This window comes from Pinus tabuliformis, chromosome 6, assembly GCF_031772625.1.
Source record: "Pinus tabuliformis cultivar Carrire ecotype Pingquan chromosome 6, CPIR1, whole genome shotgun sequence".
NCBI lineage: Eukaryota > Viridiplantae > Streptophyta > Pinopsida > Pinales > Pinaceae > Pinus > Pinus tabuliformis.
The window spans coordinates 1,370,619,222-1,370,628,326 of NC_142292.1; positions in this window are offsets into that span (position 1 = coordinate 1,370,619,222).

Genomic DNA, 9,105 nt, shown 5'->3' on the forward strand with positions numbered 1-9,105 from the left:
GGATTCACTGAATGAACTATTGAGCTTTGTCTTTATCATTATGTCCACTGGAGCCAACCTCCCTTCCAAAGACCATGTCTAAAGGGTCCTTTGATAGGTAACCAAAGCATGTCTCCAATGGTGAACACTGTGTCGATGAATGCACTGCTCGGTTAGAGGAATGTTGTATATAGGGGAGATGATCATCCCACAACTTTGGATGCTTCCCACAATAGCCTTGTAATAGATGTACCATGGTACAATTAACAACCTCTGTTTGCCCGTTGGTTTGCGGGTGAAATGTCATGCTCCTTTTTAGTTTAGTGTCCATCATCCTCCACAAGCTGGTCTAGAATTCTCCAAGGAAGCGAGAGTCTCGATCTGACACAATTGATGTGGGTAAACCAAAGTGGACCCAAACATACTGAAAGAAAAGAGAAGCAGCCTGCTCTACAGTAATCTGCTTTTTACAAGACATAAGAATAAACATTTTGCTAAATCGGTCAACGACGATATACAAATAGTCGCGACCCTTCCTAGACAAAGGTAGACCTCCTACAAAGTCCATTGACACACTTTCACATGGATGACTCGGAATAGCGAGTGTTGTGTAGAGCCCAAGTTTTCTATTAGAGGGCGTTGAAACAGAACACATCACATAACCCTTTACATAGTGAGTCACAATGTTTTTCATATGAGGCCAGAAGCGAAATCTTTGTACATGACTTAAATTTTTCTCGACACCAAAGTGTCCAAACACAAAAGAGGTGTGGGCCCCTCGAATTACATGCAATCTTTCTCCTGTACAAATACACAATTTACTAAGGTGATACAACAATTTCCCCTGCAAGTGATGTTGTCCACCTGTGAACGATGGGTTAGTTTTGCATAAACCTCCTTAAAGTCATCATCGTTAGCATATTATTCAGCATGACTTTCAAAAGACAACGAAGCATTATGGAAAATAATAGAAGCAGAAATAGGAGGGCGAGATAGCATATCGGCCACTTTATTGCTAATTCCCTTCTTATACTTTATTACCAGATGAAACTATTGAATAAAGCGCATTCACTTGAAATGACGAGTTTTCTGCAAATTGGTTTGTGACTGAAGGTACTACAAGGGCTGATGAGCTATATGGATGATGGTCTCCTTGCCGATCAGGTAGTGTTTCCACTTTTTCACACTCTGCACCAAGGCATAAAGCTCCTTGTCCTAGGTGGGATAGTTTATCATAGCTTGAGAAAACTTCTTAGAATGGTAACAAATTGGATTCTTTTGCTCCATCAGTACAGCTCCCATGGCATAACAGTTGGCATCAGTTTCGTTCTTAAATGGCTGTTGGAGATCAGGTAAGGCTAAGACTAGCGTGGTGCTAATTTTCTCCTTCAATGTTTCGAAGGACTTCTGCTGTCTTCCTCCCCATTGGAAGACCTATTTCACACTTGTCAATGTGTGTAAAGGTGCTTCAATAATTATAGAAATTAGCAATAAATCTCCTCCAATATTGAATTGCACCTAGAAAGCTATGGACCTCAGTTACACTAGTAGGTTTAGGCCAATTTATAATTGCTTCAACTTTAGCGGGATCAATTTTTAACTGACCATGACCAACAATATGACCTAGGTAACCCAAAGATGTTTTCCCGAACTCACACTTTCACAATATTACAAAGAGTTTTTCTTTCTTTAGCATATCAAGCACTTTCTTTACATGACCCATATGTTGAAACCAATTCTTGTTGAAAACTAGTATATCATCTAAGTATACAAGAACAAACTCATTAATGAAAGGCTGAAATATATGATTCATGACCCACATAAAAGTGGCAAGAGTATTGCAAAGCCCAAAGGGCATTACCATCCATTCTAACAACCCCTGCTTGGTTTTTAAAGTGGTTTTCCACACATCCTGCTCCGTAATTCAGACCTAGTGATAGCCACTGCAGAGATCCAATTTTGTGAAATATACAACACATTTTAATTGATCCAACAAATAATCTATGTGTGAGAGGGGATAGCGATTTTTTACTGATATTTTGTTCAGCGCACGGTAGTACATGCACATCCCCCAGCTACCACCCTTCTTTGGCACTAGAACAATCGGTGACCCGCATCGAGAGGAGCTCAACATGATCATGCCTTGGTCTAGCAATTCCTGTACTTGACACTTGATCTCCTCCATTTCAATTGCTGACATTCTGTACATGCCAATATTCATCAGAGGGGCGTCATGCAATAGGTGGATCTTATGTTGGATCTCCCATTCCGTGGAGGTAGTTCCCGCGGCTCCTGAAATAAAACATTATAATCCGCAATTAAATCCATCAACTCCTGTTTATGCTTACCATCGTAGCCTTGGAACGTGTCTATGAATTAGGCCTCCTTTTCCTTGATGACCATAAGCATGCATGCCTTGCTGGAGTTCATCAGCCATTTCATATGTCAACGCTTACGAGGCTGGCATTAATTTTGTTTTGATGAGCCCGTACTATGTACTCTATCCCATCCTTAGTGATGTGGTATTTATTTTCATGGCGGAAAAAGACAGCTTTTCTGTCATATAGGTAGGGGCTCCCCAATACCATCCCACAAATGTCCAGTGGTATAACAACCATCTCTACTTTATCTACAAGCTTAGAAGCAATCACAAATTTTACCTTGCACTACTGGGTTACATTCAATTTAGATTTATCATGTATCCATCCCAGCGGGTAAGGCTTTGGGTGCGGTTTTGTTTCTAAGCCTAGCTTCTTTACCAGAGATTCTGTAATTAAATTTTCTTGAGACCCCATATGAAACATAGTTTATACTTTGGTATGGTTTACTACTATTCTGATATGAAATAATTCAATCCTTTTTCTTTCATTTGAAATGGACTCATCTAAAGAACGGGTGCTTCCGTGTGATTTAGAATCAATAGGGGGTGTAAAGTTACTTTTTGTTCCCGCTGCTATGACCAGTGCTTCATCTCCTGAATCTAATCCAAGGTCTTGTCGTGCTACTGCCATTGTCTTCTGCTTCCCTTTTCCTCCATACTTCTTTGGGCATTTCTCTGGGTGCTACTTCCAACAGTGATCATCATCATGACCTTCTTTCTTGCAATGATTGCAATAAGGCTGCTCTCCTTCTTTGGTTCTTATTGTTTTCTTCTCCTTCCCTTTCCATTTCTCTTTGGATTTTCCATTGGGAAGTTTGAACAGTGGCTTTTGGGATTGTGCCTCTCTTTCATTCTTTCCCTTGTTCTCAATATGAATTGCTTTCACACTATATGCGTCAATAGTGGTTGGTTCAAGCAACAATAATGAATGCCGAATATAACTATGCAGTGAGCCAATATACTTAGTTACAACTTCATGTGTATCTAGTGAAATACCTAAATTCAGTGCTTGCTTCCTAAATTCTTCTGTAAAAATTTGAACGTCCTAGCCTTTGCCTTGCCTTTAATATTGCCAATTCATCAAAGCTTTCTGTTTGTATCCTAGGGGATAAAATTGTTCCTTTAATGCAGAATTAAAAGTAGACAATGACGAAAAGAGCTTACCCACATTTTTACTGCTCTACAATTTACTCTCCCACCAAATGAGAGTTGTGCTGGCCAGTCGTAGAGAGGCCAGCTGGATTTTCACCTCATCCTCTACAATTTTCTTAATCCTACAATAAACCTCAATATGCCTAATCCAATTGTTGAGCTTTTTTGCGTTACTTTCACCATAAAACATAGGAAGATCAAATTTAACATCTAATTTAAAAAAGATTTCTTTGATGCATCCTTTGAATTTCTCTGATTATGGTGGTGGGGCGAAGAAGAACCTTCACCACCAGAAGGAGAAGGAGGGGGTTCTTATCCATCATTCCCATGTGCTGAACCTTGTCCTTCTAGATTCGTCTCTTCAGCTTTTTCAAGTCTTATAACTAGCTAATTGATATTCTCTGCCATTGAGTAGAAAGCCTTTATGAAATTGCGCTCCTCTTCAATACGAGCTTCCTCTTCTTCAAGGTGCACGCCCTGCCTATGGATCAAAAGGTTTTAGATTCCCTTCGCCTCTTTGAAGCTTACCTCTTTTAGCATACAAACATGAAATTCACATCTAAAAAGCCCGGCTATGATACCACTTGATCTAGGATGTTTTCGCCTATAGATGTATAGAAAAGAATTGCATATAAAATTGCAGCTTATCACATAAATGTGCACATATGAAAAGAAGAAGAAAACACATAAAAAGGCACAAAAAGAAGACACCAAGTCTTGATAACAAAGTTCATGCAATTTGGACTATGTCTCCAGGCCCAGCTCAACAATGGGGAGGCCTTTCTTATCAAATGGCATGAATAAACAGAATTACATTCATCAATCTGTCCATAAAGAGGCTTATAGCTCCAATCTACCTAACGACTATGAAATGAATGCCTGATACGGAGTGGTGTACAACACCAAAGCTTATCTCAGTAATAGAAGAGGGTTGGAGTTGTGTAACTGTTCAAAACAGCTCAATAGATGCTCTCAGCCTCTGCGAAATAGCCTGATGCAACAATAGAAAAGAATGCCTCCCACCCATGCTCTTCCTTTGATCCCTTTTATAATGGATTTTTAGACAAGAACCCCTTTAAATCAGGGCTTCGATGGTTAATAAGAGAGGTTGGTAGAGTGGAAGTATCAGCGGGCACAGTCGTTCCCTGGAAATGGCCTCTTATCATTTAAAATGATATCACTTCAAATGTCCTGAATACACTAAGAAATCCACCAAAACCATTCACCCGGATTTCAAATATTATTAAATTGGGCATATAACCTGTATCGGGTCTATGCTGAAGTCGCAATTGGCGTTTTGCTGGTCCATAGGTCCTATTCATGGGGAAGGGTCGACCGTCAATCACTGATCGCCGATATTGGCATCGGTCGATCACGTCGGTCTCGCTCATATATCGCCCCAATAATGGTTCCACTGATTGCTGTATTGTCGATCCGATTGCTCGATCCGATATAAGCATAGATATATATATGACCGCCAATTGCGATTTCCTCTGATCCACCAATCTAATTTGATCAAAGATCGACAATTGGGGGTTCCATGGTCTAATGCTTAAGTCGTCCCTCATGCGACCTCCAATTGCGATTTGCCTTTAAGGCCGTAAGACCCATTTCTAAAGGAAATTCCTCTTTTTCTTAAGGATTGAATAACCCTTCTTTTTGAAATAACTTCATCATTTGGACTTGGATTGAAGTACAATTTTCACCGTTGGAATCAGAACGACGAGATCTCTGTTCTAGTCCTGGGTTGACTACAATCCGATCATTTTTTATTATGAGTTTTTCCATGCCATTGTATCTAAAGATCCACATGGATCAACAGTGGAGGAACCCCCCTCCTTCAAAATTGTTTGGACCACTTTTCATAATATTTTGAAAATGGATCCACATGCCATTCAAAAAGATATAGATATTCAAAATTGAGCATGCTACTATTCTCACAATGTTTTCATCAACTTGTCATATATTGTTCATACCCTGTTATAACATTAATATGGTCGCATCAAAATCTTCATGAATCATGTTTTTGTCATATACAGAACACTTGTTGCAACCTACTCATAAGCCTCCAAAACACACAAAATCAGTTCAGGATATCAAAAATATGTGATCAAGGCTTTTCATACCTTCAAAGATGTTTTGAACTGAATCATGATCATCATGCTTCTTTTGAAATTCAATTTTGCTTCATAATGACCCCAAAAACTATATAAGATATATATGAAATAGCAATCATTTTACAAAATGCCACAATCTAGGTGTATTATACTAAATGATATATTATGTGTTGGAATCATTTCAATAATGGGGGGTGGGGGTGAATCAAAAGTGAAAGGGTTTTAAACAATATTTAAATATTTTTACAAAAATGTTAAATGATCAATAACTCAACATAAAACAATGGATGTGAACATGTAAACTATATATAAAAATCAACACATAAACATCATAACAAATGGAAAGATAATATTTCACAAGGAGACATAAAGAGGTGGAAACCCTCAAGGGTAGAAAAACCACTATGTTGTTGTTTCACTACATCTCTTCATTTTATTATCAATCCTAAAAAGTCTTTAAAAAGTTTAGTTGGCCAATACCAACTAGGAGCCACAATCCAAACTACCATTTCTTGGCCACTACGAGCTAGCAATCCCCAACTCCCTATCAATTATTTATTTTCCATTACCATCAAGGATCCACTACTCCTATCTCAGAAAGACAACACTTTCCCAAGGCCCCCAACCTTATTAATATTGAGAGGCCATGATTTCATTCATTTTCAGGCTAGACACCAAAGAAAAAAATAGAACTCCACAATACATAAATAAATGAACTCTCCTTTTAGCACAATATCTCCTAAAATAATCAACAAAAACATATCTTTGCTGCACAATCGTAACCACTCTCACTTATACTTTATTCTACATATACACAAAAAACTTCACTATGCACTGTAGCTTCAAAAATGATCTCCAACACTGACATATAATATTAATCCTAATTTTTCCCTCATGAAGTTGAACAAAAATAACACATTAATTACCTTCCATATCCCATGATGACCATATCAAATAAAATAAAATAAAATTAATCATTTAAGCTCTCACAAAATATACTATGGGAAAAACCCCTCGTAATTTTTTGTGGTTTTTGTTTCTCAAGAATACAACACCATCACACTAGAATACATAGTTCTAGCCATTTGCAATAATAACAACACACTTATAGTTATTATAAACTAGAAACCAATCGAAACCACATCTGACGATTGACATCAATGCCAACCAAACAAGATTGTTTCCAACATTTTCCCCTTTCCGAATTGATGGAAACCCCAACTAATCCTTCAATCTAAAATTGACCTCTGAAAATTGATCTCCTTGTTGTCTCTCTCCCTTTGACATCAATGGAAAAGGGCTATGGCTGAAAAGATGACATCAATGTTAATAGTGCCAAACCTATCACATAGCTACTCAATATGTGCAAAGGACTCCCCTTGGACACATGCAATACATATTTTTTTCTTGAAAACCAATACAAGACGACATGGTTAAACATTCCCTCTCCTCAAACGTATCCATAAACACTTAGCAATACATGCCCAACACACGCATGGCATCATGAGAAAAGGTAATATTTTGTCCTTTTAGCATCAACATCAAAACACTTATCATCAATATTGTCTTAGCCAAATTATAGTAGTAGCATACACTAGCAATAGCTCAAGGTACAATTCATTGATATGACGTTTGAAACCTACCCATACTCTCTCATTAATGATAATACAAGATGATGACACCACTAATTCTCAACAGTTTATCATTCTCTCTCACTTTCAACAATAGATATCATCCTCACATGACTCACGCTCACATTTACATGTATTTAATGAATACAAGGCATTAAGTGCAGACAATAATATCATCCCCTCATGCTCTTGACCCTTGTAGCAACTCAACTAAGGGTACGTCCCAAAAATATTTTCCCATTAAGCACTAACAAAATAACAAGGACGACATATATTTTATAGGGCTTTGTGATAACATTAATACATGGCCTATGGCTCCATGGAATCATTGAACAACCTTTAATGCAACAAGATATCAAATAATTTGTACCCTAAGCAACATAAATCCTCTTTATGCTCATACCTTAACACACACAACCCCCATGAATCAACACAAGCAATTGCTGGTGCACTAAGATGACTTTATAAATCAATCTTAATCCTACATTAATATGTCAACCTAGGATTCCTCTTTCTATTTCAAGGTTGTTATCACTATCCGTGCCATAACAATCAGAGATTGGGATGCAGGTAATTAATCCTAAATCCTAACTAATAGTTGTAGAAATAAACCATTGCTCAACAAATCATTAACTCTAGAAATTCAAATGCAAAACAGAAATTGTTCTATCATCCAAGATTGGAAAGATAAAACTATTGCAAACTATTTTCAGACAAAGATCTCAATCTAATATTCTAACTTCCAAAAGGAAATCAAATTGAATAATTGAATCCATGTCTATTAAAGGGAACTACTCAAATCATGCTAATCACAAGGAGCATACAAATAAGGAAATAACGAATTCTATAATTGCAGAAAGCATATGTGGAGAGAAAACAAAAATCAATTACAATACTTACTTTACTACAAATTATAAAAATCAAATTGACTGAGATGTAAAACTTAATCTATCTCAACCTGTAGAAGGAACCACAATGTAAATCTTGAAAGGAAAGAGTAATTAACATAATACAAATGAGCTGTAGATCTTCCAGTGACTGGGCCGAAACCCTCTACAAGGAACTGCTATATAAACTCAATGCACGAATTTAATGTGAAAACTCCAAGTTCTTCATTGGATGTCAAAAATAAATTACAAAATCACTACAAGCTTTAAGGTTGAATCTGCATTCACAATCTTGCTAGAAATTAACAACAATAAAATGTTACTTTTCTTTTTCATCTACTAGCATTATATATTGTCTATGAAATGCTAGCAAATTGGAGCTTATCCCGAGGATTGGAAGATCCGCGGGATTGGACAGCTGAATAATCGAATTTTCGTAGTCAATTTCACGTTTTGCCTCTTTTCTTTAGCTTGGATTGTGCGGCTAAAACACCAACATATTCATTTCTTGGCACTATTGTCTTATCGAAAGGAACAACAGCTGTCCAATCCAGTCATCCTATGCATAAACAAGTGAAAAATTAGTCTTTTAATGCTAAAAGTATGTAGCTTGTTCAACACTACTCTTTATTCATTTTTCATGGTCTTTTCTTCGAGAACATGTTCAAGACGAGAGAAAATTCATGAAAACCATATGATTAATCAAGTAAATGAGGAGGAAAAACATACATTTTCCACGACCCAACATACTCCTTAGCTTACATTTTTGTGTGTGCTCATGCAATAAGATAATTAAGATGCAACTAAGTCAAACAATATGTAGGATATGTTTCTTCCCTGTAAAGCCGAAAGCGATTCTTATTTTTAAGTACTGCAAAGTCTTGACCTTCATGATATTATAATAGCTCATAATCACAATGATACCCATTAGGTGGATACCAAATAACAAGGGTTTTGTA